Source organism: Symsagittifera roscoffensis, chromosome 6 (assembly GCF_963678635.1).
Source record: "Symsagittifera roscoffensis chromosome 6, txSymRosc1.1, whole genome shotgun sequence".
NCBI classification, from domain to species: Eukaryota; Metazoa; Xenacoelomorpha; order Acoela; family Convolutidae; genus Symsagittifera; species Symsagittifera roscoffensis.
The window spans coordinates 15,800,846-15,817,702 of NC_087067.1; the positions used below are offsets into that span (position 1 = coordinate 15,800,846).

The 16,857-nt window shown below is 33.6% G+C and overlaps 1 protein-coding gene across 3 annotated transcripts in view; it reads left to right on the forward strand.

The window, feature by feature from the left end:
• Positions 1-16,552: 16,552 nt before the first annotated feature.
• LOC134847911 (cGMP-inhibited 3',5'-cyclic phosphodiesterase 3A-like) overlaps positions 16,553-16,857 on the forward strand; it is a 109,226-nt gene continuing 108,921 nt past the window's right edge. For all 3 annotated transcript variants that reach the window (XM_063865189.1, XM_063865187.1, XM_063865188.1), the window contains exon 1: positions 16,553-16,842. The gene's annotated coding sequence lies outside the window, so the exon portion shown is untranslated. The remainder of the gene's footprint in view (positions 16,843-16,857) is intronic.

Sequence of the window (16,857 nt, forward strand, 5' to 3'; positions counted from 1 at the left end):
TTTTCAACAGAATAAAAATAAAAAACAAACATCTTATCAAATGGATTATTTATCCTCAGATGACGATTTCTTACAACCAGATATATTTGCACCAAATACTCAAGAATATCGTAGACAAGGAATACAGAAAACACGTATAAATCATAGAAATTTTTCTCCACAATCAATAGATGCACAACATCAACAACCAATTCAACAACAAAATCCAATTAATACACAATCTTTTCAACCAATTCAACAACAAAATCCAATGACTGCACACTCGTATCAACCATCACAAATGCAAAATGAAATACCACTCCCATATTATCTTCAACAACATGAAATAACAAGAAACCAACTTTCAAATTTTTCTCAAATGCCAAATGCAGCAGAATCATTACAAATGACAATGAATCCATACCTAATGGGTGGATCATCAATAACATCAAACAAACCTTTAATGGTTTTCACAGGAACAGACCCTGAATACTCTGTAGAAGATTATTTAAATGCAGTAACAGCAAACCTGATTTTAAATATAGGACCTGAACCAATTAATACGCCACTACATCAAAACTGGATACATCGACGCACAGCGTTGATACAAACAACCTTAGATGGCGCAGCCCAAAAATGGTTTTCAGTACTACCTCTAGAAATAAAATCAAACTGGAAAAGATTTACACAAGAATTTTCAAAAATGTTTGACTCCGAAAGAAACAAACAACAACAAAGAGTTTTATGTAATGAAATTCGCAGATTACCAAACGAAACCATCAAGCAAATAGCAGTACGAATCGAAACACTAGTTCGAAAAGCATACTCACTAAATACACATGACTATAAAAACACAAAGATGACAGAAATCTTAATGATGACCTTAACACCACAATTAAGGAAAATAGCAATAAAAAAGAGAGCATCCCATCCTTCTTCAATTCGAGAACCCGATTTAGATTTTCGAAAACTAGTAGACAAATTAGAACAAGCAGAAATCACGATGAAACTAGAAGAAACGGAAAATCTGAAATTACAATACGTTAACAAAATTGAAACGACTCCCACTAATATTAATAATATACAGGAATCAGAAACAGACCTCGTTGAAAAAATCACTGAAATACTCAATATTTACGAAAAGAACCCGAACTTTAAAGGCAAACCATCTTTCAAAAAATGGTGTAATTATTGCCGACGATACGGACATAGTATTTCCGAATGTAGACAAAAGCAGCAAGATAGTCAAAATAAACCTCAAAAATACAAAGAACCAAATAAATCATTCTATCAATACATGAAAAAAGATCAAAATTTACCGAACAAAACAGTTCACAGCAACAACAGTTCAGGAAAACCACTCCCGAACAATACAAATTATACAAGAAATCAATCCCCATATAACTCAAGTTATAGAGGAAGATCACCAGAACGAAGAAACACGTATAATTCATCACAAAATCACTACAATAGACCAAATAGTAGAAATAACTACTCCAGATCAAATTCAAATACACAACGATTTGTTTCTAGATCTAATTCCCAATCAAGAAATAACTACTATCCAAACAATCAATCACGAAATTCATCATACAATAGGAATAGAAACTACTCCTATAATCGAAATAGAAGTTATTCAAACAACCGAAACCAGAATTACCCGAACAATCGATCAAGGAATAACTCATATAATAGATCGAACTATAACAGACCAAACAATAATTACCAAAACAGATCACGAAATAATTCACAAAATCGACACTCAAGTTATAATAATCGTTATAGAAATTATTCCCAATCACCACACCGGAATAATAATAACTATAATCATTCTAATAATCGCCACAGAAGTAGTACACCTAAACATCAAAGACAAATTAATCAAGTACAGTCAAATCCAGAAACAACATCAGACCCTCCAGGTATTGATGACACAGTAACTGATACGTTACAACTCAATCAAATAAACTGTACATCATCAGATTCAGAAAGTGATACTGAAAACACTCTTTCTATCAATATGATAAAAGTCGAAAATGACTATGAATCTGTCATATATGAACAACCCTTTTCATCACACATATATGAAAATCAATCAGAATTTCTTCAAAATTATTACACTACACCCATAAATTCCACACCAACGACGCAAGAAACAAACGAGATTAACACTACAGATCAAACCAATAAAAATACCAAAACAAAATGCTTGAATACAAACCACATTTATCAAAATATACAAAAAGAACAACCCAAAGAAAAAATTTGGACAATACCATTTCTCTTAGAAAGCCCAAGAAATAAAGAATTTCAACCACCAGACCTTGAAATAGATTTTTTAATTGATTCAGGAGCAGAATCAAACATAATAAACATTCCCACATGGAATGAAATAAAAACTTTACATCCAAAGCTAACACCTCTTGAAACCTCCAGTAAGTTAGCAACAGCACAAGGATCAACATTGATAAACTACGGAAAAATCCAATTATTTCTCCTCCCTACCAGAACAATGGAGCAAAGTAAAATTCTAAACAAGCCATTTAAACAAATATTCCATATCACTGATATTAAATATAATATCATTGGAATACCATTTATTTCGAAGTATATACCAACAATTAACATCCTAAATAGTAAAATATTAATCAAAGATAAATATACAAAAACAAAAGAAACATCCCTAACATTTTTTCAAAGATTAAACAAACAACCACCATTCTTTTCAAAATTTTATCCAATATATAACCAACAAAGAAAACACCTGAAACCACTATCAGGAAACATATATAATTTTTCAATCAAACAAGTTCACCAATATGATAAAGAACAAAACAAACAAAAATTTTATATGTCAGATTTTGAATTCAAACCTATTCATAAATTTTTCAAAATCACAATCTCATCAATAAAATATTTGAAAAATTCGAATTCAGATATTATTTCCTTACATGTATATAACAACACACCTTACCAAGTAACATTACCTTTAGGACTTTTAGGATACTGTGAAACCAACGCTACAATATCACCAATACACGAAAAAGCCTATCGCGTAAATAATATACTCCAATTACTAGATATTTGCCAATCTACAATTCTTAATGAAGAATTATCTATAAATAATATAATAAGTAACGAAAACAGAAATACGGATTATTTCACAAAAACTCCATATTTCAAACCTACATTCAACATAAGTAACTACACAGAGGACCAACAGAAATTTTTAACAATGTTTAATTTCCAACATTCACAAATAACACAAGACGAATTCGAAAAATTAGCCAAACAGCTAATTAAATATTCATCAGTCTATGCAACATCAAAATTCGATGTTGGCAAAATCAGTTCATCACTACATCTCCCATTAAAACCAGACGCAGTTTTCAAAAAACAGAGAGCAAGTAAAGTACCAATTCACTTACATGATAAAGTAAACAGATTACTCGATATTTTAGAACAGTACAATATTATATCACCAGTTAATAAAGAAGAACAACCAAAAGGCAACACATTCATCAACCCCGTTATCATTCTAGCTAAAGGAGAATCATTAAAAATCGTTCTCGACGCTAGATACCTCAATTCACTCATAGATGAATCAAAATGTAATTGGCCCATTGAACCAATACAAGTTATTTTAACAAAAATAAACGGCAAATACTTTACAACCGCCGATATGAATAGTGCATACAATCAAATGCCACTAGATGAACAATCACGACGTTTAACACAATTTGTTATCGGAAACCAACAATATGAATTTAACCGCTTATTCTATGGAATATCCATAGGACCAGCAGCATTTTCAGCTTTTATGAGCAAAATTTTTAGACCACTAATACTCAAGAAAAACGCAATCACCTATCTAGACGATGTTTTTATGCAATCACAAACAAAAGACGAAATGTTCAAAGTTTTAGAAAAATATCATCAAATACTTCAGAACGAAAATCTGAAGGCCGCCCCCGATAAATCACACTTCTTTTTGACAAGAGTTAAATTCTTAGGACATAACATAGAAAGAAAAACAATAACTCCACTGAAATCACGCATTGACGCTATTCAAAAACTTCAACCACCAACAAATAAAAAGAAAATCCAAGAATTCCTTGGAATGTTAAACTTTTTAAGTAAATATGTTTATAAAATGCAATTATATCTACGACCATTTTACAACATCCTTAGACAACAAAATAATTTTGAATGGAATACAGAACATCAAACACGATTTGAAGAAATAAAGAAACTTTTAACTGAACAAATTTCAAACACAATTCCAGACCCTGATCAACCATTTTATGCAATGTGCGATGCTTCGAACTTTGGCATCGGCGCAGCACTATTACAATCACATAATGGTACAAATAAAATGAACCTCATATCAGCAAATTCTCGATTATTCACTCAAGCAGAGCTACGACTCTCAACTCTAATGAGAGAATGTACAGCCATAATATATACATTGACAGAATATGAATTTCTGATACTTGGATCAAAGCATCCAACAGTTTTATTCACAGACCACAAACCCATCATTTTTCTTTTCACACAGAAATCTAACCCAAACCACCGAGTTTACAGATTTCAACTAATTCTAATGAAATTCCCAAACTTACATATAGTTTGGACTGCAGGAAAAAATCTTGCATTACCAGACACCTTAAGTCGAAATACACCACCTGAATTACTTACACGAAAAACAACAGTTGAAATACCCAAAAATATAAAATTCTACCTTGCAGAAAACGAAACATCACCTCGATTAGAATGCAAATATGCAGTAAAAACTGATATTGAACAATCACAAATAAATAATTTACAACATTTCCCACTTTATTTAGATTGTCAAAATAATCATTATGAAGTTGACCTACTTGGAACATCAACTTTCAAACCAATCCCATATTCTCAATGGATAAAAAATAACACCCAACAAAAACGAACAAAACAACACCTACCTAAAAAAGACCATTTTCCACTAATTGAAAAAGAAGATTTAACTGATAAAATAAATTTATCAGGACCACAAACAAATGATTCAAAATACACAATAAATCAAGTTTTTGACCTCCATGACCCACTTGATACAATACCCTTATCTAAATTAGAAATCGAAAACATTTTTCTCCCCCCAACAGAAACAATTACAATTTCAACACTGAAACAATATCAAAACCTTGACCCAGTAATTCGACAACTGAAATCATGGCACAAATATAAAACTAAACCTATCAAAGCAGATTCAACCATTCTAGGAAACAAAACACTCCTCCGATACTTTCGCAAATTTAACAACACAACAATTAACGAAAATACAGACCTTTTAGAGTATAACCTGAATGAATCTACAGTTCCATGTCTCCCTATAAGTATGATTCTTATAGCTTTTAATATTTCACATACACAAAATATTAAAGGACACTCTGGATCAGAAAAAACATATTCAAATTTTATACAAAATTTTTACTTCCCAAATGCACCAATCTGGATAAAAGTACTATGCAATGACTGTATAGTATGTCAACTAAATAAACCTTACCCAAATCAAAAACAAATAGCACAAAAACAAGATTTTAAAGGACAAAGTTTGTACTTTAATCATCGTATCTCATTTGATACTAAAGGACCAATTTCACCCTCATCAGAAGGAAACTCCTACATTATGGTAATTGTTGACGCATTTACACATTATGTAGCACTTAACCCAGTACCCCATTGTAACGCTTATTACGCTTACACAACACTCTATGAACACTGGATAGCAAAATTCGGACTACCAGAAATTTTAGTCACAGACAATGGCACAGAATTCATAAATAATGAAATAATAACACTATGTCATTTATACAACATTAAACACAAACCACGTACATCTCATGCACCTTGGACAAACGGCTTAGTCGAAGGTATGAACCGTTCACTACAAGAATATCTTAGATGTATCATCAACGGAAATGATACAAAATATACCGAATGGTCAGCAGATGTAAAATTATTTCCCTTAGCATATAATTCACAAATCACGACAACTTTAGGAATGTCACCATACGAAATGGTTTTTAACCAAAAGCCACGCAAACCAATAATGTTTACAGCAAATTCTCATAAAAACGCACAAGGTTATTGTCAACCAAATAAAGACTCAATTTGTTATAACCTCCCACTACATACGCACGATGAAGATCATTTTCATCACCCACAAATTCTTAAACTAGCCTCCGGTACACACACCGAATGGATTTTAAATAGAGATAAGAAACACAATGAAATTTACCAAAAAATAACGAAAAAGTTATTACAAAGACAAAACATAAATGACCAAATCAATTCACGTTTTACACCAGCTTCCGATTTAAAAATTGGAACATTTGTTTTAATACCTAATTTTAATACTCAAAAAGGAATTTCTAAAAAATTACAACCCCTCCGAAAAGGACCCTACCAAATAATTGCAAAACCCACTGATGTCACATATAAAATTACCGACTCAAACAAAAAAGAAATCGTTCAACATCGAAACAACCTATTACCTTATTACCCAAAAGAATACGCACTCCGCGAATTAACTCAATTATATTCTTTCACAGGATTAAAAATCATTCAAAATAAACCACATCTGAAAAACACAGAACAAAATGATAACCCCACCGAAAATCAAAACACGAAACCAACCGCTACCAAAAACAATACGCAAAACCATAAAGAACCTCCAAAACCAAGAAAAAATAGAAAAATGACAGAACAAATAATACCCCAAGAAGAAATAGACAAATCAGAACATAGAAAAACATCAAGACTCCGAAATCAACCACGTAAAAACTACAAAATGTTCATCCCTCAATCTAAAATATTAAAGAAAGTAGAATTTAAAAAGTAATTTTAAGATTTTATACTTCACAATCTTGAAACCTCCGTAACATTTTTCATTTCATTTTTTCAAAATAACATGCTCACAAGCACGCAATAATTCTAGTTCAAAATAGACCAATAGGATTCATCCAATCCGCCACTTTCTCTAACTCAAACTAAGATCAATTAGACGAATAATCTAGAACTCCAGGCACATCTCTAACTATAACTTTACAACCTCCAGGTCAAAAATAAGCAAACCACTCCAACTTGACAGCTAAAATAAATATCACCATAATACCGTACCCCTCCCTTATCTAATAACCCAAAGATCAACAATATTTCCCCAACTCAGACCACGAATACCCCCAAAACAAATTTGATAACTTAGCCTAAAGTAACAAAATGAAGATTTTAATTAGCCTAAAGTATAAAAATCTCACCATACCCCGGATCATTTGACAAACAAAAATAAAGAAAAAGACGACCTCCCAGTCACAATGAAAATTGCCCCCAACAATTTTTTACAAAACTCAACCCACTTGTCAAAAAACTAATAAATAATTCGACCACACTAGAAAATCGCCTCAAACAGCAAAAAATATTCGACCAAGAGATCATTTCTTAAATGCTTTTCTCTCAAACAGTTGCTCAAATACTTATAAATTTTAAACATTTTTTTTCAATACTTGAAGCCTTTATAATATTTCTTTTTGATATACTTGAATCTTTTCTAATAATCTTAATCATTTTTTGTAACATTTTTTTAATTTTCTACACAATACTCGAACTATTCCTCCAACTTTCCAAAACCCTTGAATATATCCACAGGTACGATTTTAACAACTTGTCTAAATGATACGAACAATTTTCAGTAGAACTGATATTTTTTTATTGTTTGTAATTTTCATAACATTTTTATCATCCCTCATTTTGACCATATGTAAATGTATAAAGAAAGCAATCATCACATTTGCCCTAGCAACAATTTTTCTAATTATTTTTTTGGAAGAATATTATAATAAACATAAACCTTCCCACTAAAGTAACAATTCAAAAATCCATCAAAAATTGCTACCCAACAGTCACAGAATCAGTCTTCACCGACATCATCCCAAGATAATCCAACACCACCTTCAACTACTCAAAATCCTCAAACATCTACACGAATTTCTTTTCAAGACAATCCATACACTTTTGAAGAACGGCACGCTCGTTTATCTGAACCACTAGAACCAGTTCAACGACAAGCATCCCTAAGTGAACCAACATATAATCTTTACCCAACACTACCACAAGAACTAAGCAGAATACGAAACCTTAGTCAAAACCAAAACACAACGGAAATAAATAGACAAATTATACATCCTCGACGAAATAGAAATTTTCAAACTCCCCGAGTTCATTTTGATATACCTCAATACCCATCACAAACCACTCCAGAAAACACCACTGGCATCACACCAGAAACTCCTACACTTTTTTCACAACGAAGCACTTCAAGTCTACCCTCAGACTACTTAGGTTCAACACCAACATCTGAACAAATACGTGAAAATCCTTTTAACCCCCCAAACCAAACATCACGATTTCCATATTGGACTACACATTCATTTACACAAGGTGAACCAAATTTAGTCAATGACCCCATAGATATTTCTACGGATACAACAACATCCTCATCACTACCAGAAACATTATCACTACCATCAACACCATCAATAAGCCAATTTTCACCACCACCCTTTAACTTAAATTTTCCAAATAATCTCGACGCCAGATATCGAGAACAATCATCAATAAATATTCCTTTAAGACTAGATTGGAATACATTCACAGCACCTCCACCATTATTTGGACAACATCAAGAAAGTAACCGCCTTCATAACTGGGCACTTAATAGATTACAATATCGCCAAGATATTCACAACGATATCCGTGATCACAATATTCAAATACTCCAACAAAACAGTTTACAATTAAAGTTTGAAATCACAGTTAAGTTAAATAACATTACCCAACATCCCTACCCATTAAATCCACCTAACATAACAGCTCAATCACTACCACCACCGTTTATAACTACTGAAGTAATATATAAATACGACAGATATACCAAAAACACAATTGGCTACATTACATTTTATAACCCATACTCAGGATTATCATACACATGTATATTCTAAAATTATTAATTTTTCTCCAACTCCTTTTTCTAGTAACCTCAAATCAAAACATAAACCCTTCCCCTCGTACAGGACCACAAGATTTATTAGTAACACATTACGATTGCGAAGAAAATGAACAAAAAACACTACACAAATATGCAATAAATCAAGTATCACAATGTGAAACAGAACCACAAGCTATAGAAACCACAGATGTAATAGCAACACTCTATTCAAAAGCCCGAGCAACAACAGTTACAGGTTATAAATTCACAGCGACATTTTCCGAAAAGAAAGTACATTGTTCACAAGTCTCCAACGGCAACAAAAACCGACTTGACCATGAATCATTCTATCAAAGTAATATAGAACGTCTTTTACATCTCAATCCCGACGATTGTAAAAATGAATTACTTAGACTAAACATCACACAGAATAAAAACTCCCAAAGAAAATTAGTTAATTTTCAAGTTTTTTCAGACTCTGTACATCAATCACAACTTGAAAGACACCAAGGACATATAAAACTAGACGAAAAATATCCGTATAACGGCGCACACGGACGATTAACCTATGACCTACATGATAAACATTGGATACCACACATTGGTATAAATAACCCATCAAACTGCAAAGCAGACACGAAAAATAAAGGATACCAAGAAATAATGTTTTTCGATTGGAAAATACAACTCGAAAAAATACAACTCACACGAGATTTATCTGATAATACAATGATCTATCAAGGAATCCGACTACCTTGTAAAAATGATCAAGGATATTGCGACCCTACAACAAGAACACAAGCAACAATTGTTTGGTTCCCCGAAGATACATGTACAACATTTCAAGTAGCAAAAATACACGCTCGTATGATAAAATTTCACGAAAAATATTTTATACAATCAATTCCATATGAACAAGTCCATCCATCACGCAAACTAAGTTCCGATTTTAGAAACATAGACAATATAGAAAATAAATTGACACGTTTTCAAATATATCAAGAAACAGAACTTGCATGTAAATACAGGAATCCACTTCACAGAACACAATACTCTGAAATATTAGTTGAATACGAAAAAGGATTCGACATGACCACTGGAAAAGTAAAAATCGACCCATATGCCACAGGTCATCCTCTAAACGAAGGAACATCCTATATACCAGTTAATTTTGAAAAAAGTAACGGACAACCTGGTGGACATCTAAAACCTTATGACACCAGAAGCACACGCTTACAAGAATTATCACTAATGAATACTACATATTTCGGTAATATCCACTATGATATTCATTTGGATATGAAACTAGACTATACAATTAGCCGCATTTTTCAAGAAATGTCACTCTCCGAATTAGAAACACTACACCAACTATGCGAATTAGAACGAACACAAATATTACAATCACTTGCACTAGCAGTATTAAAAATACCCTATGCAGGATACTTAATATCAGGAAATAGATCAAATTTTTTAGACTACGAAGGAAACATCTTATGGTTTTATACTTGTACCAAAAAAGTATCACCACTCTACGTTTTTGAAGATAAACGATGTTATAAAAGAATCCCTATCTTTTATAAGAATAAAGTACATTTCGTGGATACACTTTCACGAAGAACCTATTTCTGGGATACCGCAGTCCCATGTGGATCAGAAAATAGCCACAATGTAGTACAACTAAACCCTGATGAAAATAAATATTACCTTCTCACTCCATATCCCACATTAATGCAATCACTCAAAAAATTTTCACCAGAAAGCATTCGCGCTATCGCTCGAAACCCAAATATAGACTTACAATCAATAGGAATATACTCAAAATCAGATATTCAACATCACATTAGAACACAACAATTCCAGGAAATATTAACACAAATGGACACTATACAAAGACAATCAATAGACCAAAATTTACGCAAACTTGCAGAAACCGCAGGATTTGCCGATATCTACACCCAAGACTATAGCGGATATTTTAAAGACATTAAAGATTATATATATCTAAACGGCGAAAAATACCGTCCCCAAGATATATCACCAATTAACATTTTTAGCTTTGTTACACTCAAAAATGAGATCCTAGATTTTCTAGGATGGCCCTATTACATCTTAGAAAAATTGACTATTTTATACGCAATGTTTAACTTTATTGGATTTCTTTTCTCACTCTTAAAAGGAATCTACAACACATGTGCTATACACACACAAGTAAACAGACAAGCAAGCGTAGCACGCATACTCTTTGCAGGATTTTTTGGAATCTTTTCTACATCTATAAACAAAATTCTTTTAGACGCACAAATAAAAGAATATAACACAAAAATAACAACACGACAAAATACATACGACGAAGAACATAACAATGTCGACACACAGCCAACGGCACCACAATTACCACCCCTACCAAATAACCATCCACTATCCCTAGTCCCACGAAATTTTCGACAGTTAGCAATCACACATAATCCAAATTTTCGACTCAATACATCGCAAAGTCCCGTCCAACATATAATGACACACCAGTCACAAGATGATAATACTTATGAACAAATTATTGAACAGCCCCATACCACCGCTTTTCAATCTCAAAATAATAATTTTTTTAGCCCACGATGAGCCGCCAACTTAGATCACTACACCGATCAAATTCCCATCCAACCAATCTTACCTCTTCAATCCCAATCATACCACTTTTTGCTTTTCCGCCACCCGATTTTCCATCTAGCAATGTAACATCAGGCATGAATTCCGACACTAACTCACATATTTCAGTTTTATACTCCATCTCACAGCTAAATAACCCGAATATTGAAACCCCCGATGAATTTGCCGACTCAGAACCATCCCCATCCAATAATTTTCATAACCCTTCTAATTTTTCTCAACCTCCTTTTCAACCCATATTGTCAAATAACCCTGACCCAATCACTCCGACACCCTCTTATGCTTCCCAAGTTACCCCAACCTACTCCTCATACCAATCTGACCAATCATCTCATTCTCCAGACACCCCCCGAATCTCCCCAGAGCTAGATAATTTTATTACCCTCCAACAACAACCCTACCACCTTAACACCCCGACCATAAACCAAATCTCCTCCACTACAAATTCATCCAATCCCCCTACACCCTCTTCAAATTATACTGAATCATTAACACCATCATCCACATCCACTATATCTTCACTAAACACTAATAGAGCTTACCGCACTTTTAAAAGAAAATTCCCCAACCATCCTTTCCCAGCAAAACCAGGAACAGCCCGTGAATACATCAACCACCCCCAGCATACTAACACTAAAGAATTTTTAGCTATCACTTTACCCTCGTTTCCACAATACACCTTAAACACCCCTCACGACGCTAACGAAACACGCAACTTTGTAGATGAATACGTTTTAATGCCCACTCTCTCTTGGACCTCATACTATCATTTCACTAACCCTCTTTGCTTACCTTTATCCAGCACTTCCATCGATATAGAACGAAACAAGGACATGCTATATCAACTCACTACACCACTAACCGCTAGACAATTTACTTACGTTGGATATAAAAAATCACTAAAAATACACACTGCACCTAGAGCTAATGAATATACACTAGAATACTACGATCACAACATCATTAGAGCTAACCAAGATCAATTCTTAGACGACGATCGCTTCGCTAATCCACAAATCACCGAGAAATTTTTCATCAAGACACCATATATATTTACACTAAACATCTTCGACCGCAAGTTTGATCACATTATTTCAGAAGCACTAACAGACACACAAGCATACGAAAGTTTTAAAGAACGCTTCCAAATATTTTCACTAACCTTTCATTTCCTTGCACCACACGAAAGAGATTTACACTGCTCACACGATATTATGTTGCGCACTAAACAAACACATACATACAGTTACTATCGTTTCATCCAAAATCACTTTGACCTCCACACACCCTCTAGACAACCACACCATCGTTTCCAATTCATAAATTCAAAATACACTTCACCATATTTCCTAAATTTCACATATTGTATTAAAGACACTAACCTCCATGGTATTCTTCGTAATTATGACCCCATAACCCAAATGTACATTTTCTGCCCCATCACCAAGACCTTCAACGCCGAAGAATCCCGACCCTTCCTTATCCCGCACGAATTCCTACAACCTATAGAAATCCCAATTTTAGAATTCATCCACAACACTAAATTTAACCACAAATTATATAACTTAATCCAAAACACACCTTATGAGTTTGCAGTAGGCACTGAAGAACTAACCACTATTAAGGCACTTCAATTGCTTTGGCCACTGCTTCAAACTAAAAATATCATCCGCATCTTAGCTAAACTACTAACAACTTCAGAACTAATTCACGACATCTTCCCCCACGGTTTTTTCCCCGACGACTAACAGGTAAGTATGAATTAAGTAAATATTACTAATTAATTACAGTATTAAAAACTCACCATTCTTTATTCATGTTTTCTTTAGATTTTTAGCCTTCATCCTAGATCATCTGAAAAATTCACAAAAGAAAAATAAAAAATAGCAAACTTCTTCAAAACTGTTTAAGACCCTATTAAACTTTTGCACCAACAATTAAATAAATATAATACCAATGCAGTAAATTAATTTATAAAATTTCCCCCCAAAAGCAGTAAATCTACATATGATGAAAATTTGTATCTTAAAATTCCCCCATAACTAGCAGTAAATTTCTAAATTCTATGTAGTAAATTAATAAAATACAATTGCAGTACTAACCTTTTGATATTTTCATTCATTCGCACAGAAATTCTATCCACACTCGCACAGCTCGCCCACGAAGAATTGTTTAAAATAATGAATTTCAGTTTCAAGTTTTCACACTCAACAACTCTAACATACAATAACATGTTTCAGACTTTCCTTTAACCCGGTTGGAAAGGAATCATATACTAAACAAAACTAACCAACGCAGCTTACTAAATACCACAAATCATAGAATAACAGCATGACTTAGAAAAGGAAACCAACGGTACCCAAACCGGATTAACCCAGTTTAAAACTGGATAATTTATTCTTTTGAAGACTATTACAAAGTCTTAGAAAGAAATAATAAAACACAAAAAAGTCGAAAGACAAACCCATACCACAAACAATTTGCTTTTTGGAAAAAGTACATAACCAACAAGACATAAGTAAAACCACAACAAACCCAACATAAAACGTTGTCACATAACAGGACCCCTCACAAAAACCGCATGAAATCATACTCCCACACCTGGCCTAACCCACCAGGAAGGACGTCCTGAGCATGCTCTATAGCCGGCCTAACCCACCGCGCTACATCCACGCTTTGTGACCACACCTTTATTTTTAATAAGAGCTACTCAAGGGTGAGTAACTCTTCAAAATAACCGAACTAAAACAAAAAGCTTTTGTGAAAACAACTAACTAAAATCATTATTAAAAAATATTAAACTAATAAGAGTTTTATAAAATGTAAAATCACATGATGCAATATATAGATCAGAATACAACACCAAGGACGAACATCAAAAGACAAGACGACCTCACTACACTCGAGAGAGAATGACCAACTACAATCGATATGCCGCTCACAATCACAACTCAAAGGATTTAGAGTACGACTTGACTTCGCAGAAAAGGACTTCATTGAACTAGACCAATGACCACCTCGATGTTCAAGTATACGTACAGATCCGAGTAACCAGGCATCCCCTCCACGCACAATCTCCACGCCATTCCCAAACTAGATCATACACAAAAGAAGTTCTCCACGCAGAACAGAAAAACCTGACATAGCCAACCATTCTGGAATCAGAATTGACTTTGTTGCAGAGACTCAGTCGTTGTCACAAGAAGAAGCGAAAGAAAATTATGATGTTCGCCAAATACCAACGTCCATCATCCACCCTTGAATTACAGAAGAACTGTTCTAAAAAACTCTGTAAAACCCGGATGGGTGGAACCTGATCTAAACTATATTTTATGATTGGATAAATTAAATGTTTTACCAATGTAAAGTATTTAATATTAACCAATCATGATCCATCTAACTAACAACCCACTTATTTGTAAGTGCTGAAGTTACTTGTAATTTCAGCACCAGAGAGATTTGAATTTAACTTAGAAATTAGTTGGACTCTCCCGAGCACTTCAGCAGCCGCAATAAACCAGTATACCCTAGATCTATTGAGCCTAGCAGAGACTAGTTAAACAACCTGAGACTAGATAGTATAAGAGTAAGATTAGGATCGGTATTAGACTAAGAAGTTGCACGAATCTATCCGGCCGAAAATAAGATAGCGTGACGAGCAGACGGTGTACCCTATCCGAAATTACTCTATGAGTTACACTTCGGTTCTAACTCAAAAACCTTTATCTCACGATATTAGTTTTAAAACCATGTCTATGTGGTTCTGTTTGTACAAAAATTGTTGGAAGGTCTAACTTAGAAATCTTTTAAAAGTTGGATTGAAGAAAGATTTGATTTTAAAATCGATTTTTTGTTTAAAAAAACTCAATCGAAACCCATAGAGGGCACCTATTTTGTCTGAAACAATGACTTTAGTTTGAGCATATGTGCAAAACATTGAAGTTGACTTCTTTGCTTTATCAAGATTTTTCTACTCAAATAAATAATTATGAATGATTTGCTTTTTGCTGAATAGTTAACTGGGCAAAACTGAGTGAATGATTCTCAACCAAATTAATCACGTGAACAATCACCCCCCCCCCTCCCCCCGCTCTCACCCCAAAGTTAAACAGCAAATTAAAGCAAAAAGTAATTGTGCATGAAGCTTAACCCCCTAGGGGTTGAAACCTTGTGCATTATCTCTTTAAACCATCTGCCTCTAAATTGATTAAGGGGGTTGCCACTTGGACGCGAAATGTTTCAAATTTTCAGTCCTTGACAAAATTCATTCAAAAACGATTTACAAAAACTAAGTAGGCTAAATTGCGTTATGCCTAAAATGCTCACGCTCCATCTCGTTGACCCTTTGAAAACGTTTCAGTGATTTCTGACACAAAATATTTGTAACGATTTTAAATTGAAGCCTTATGTAAACACATGTTCAAGAAAAATCACCAAATTAAATTATGTATTCTCGACTCGAAGTGGTATTTAAAAAACCATTGAGGCATATTGAAGTGAACAATCAGCAGGATTATAGTTATAACTACTAAAATTACTACTTACACTAATCACATTACTATTACAGTTTTTAAAAACTAATTGAAGCCTTTTTTAGACGGTTTGACGGAGAATTAGAAATTATAACAAACTCTTCATAAACAAAAGTGCCTAGTTGTCTAACGCATGCTGTTATTGTTATGATATTACATGTGAAGGCTTGAAACAACATCTTTTCACCCATTAGTTGTAATCTAACTTTGTTCAAAAATGATTTTTATGGTAATCTGTGGTATGATTTAAGACTTGGCAGTTTTAGATTTACGCCAATTTAGCAAGTCAAGTAACTACTGGCACAGTGGCAAAGTAATTAGCGGATAAACTCGCCGCTAAACTTCGTTCTTCAATCTATAGTTTTGTCATTTTCACCTACTACAAGAGTACATAATGGTTCGAACTCGAGCATCGTTTTAACTTGAAAAAAAGCGAAAGTTCATCCCTCCAACTGTTTCTTCGGTCATTTCAATTATTTCTCAAATTGGGAGCATTTCTTACCATTCTTACCATTCTTACGATCCATCATTTTATCCGATTCGCATGTGATGATGAGATAGTAATTTCTCAATGACTTGAAAACTTTCTAAACTATAGTTTATACCGGATTTCATAATTGTAGATCAATAATTGAGGTAAGTAAGCCTCTG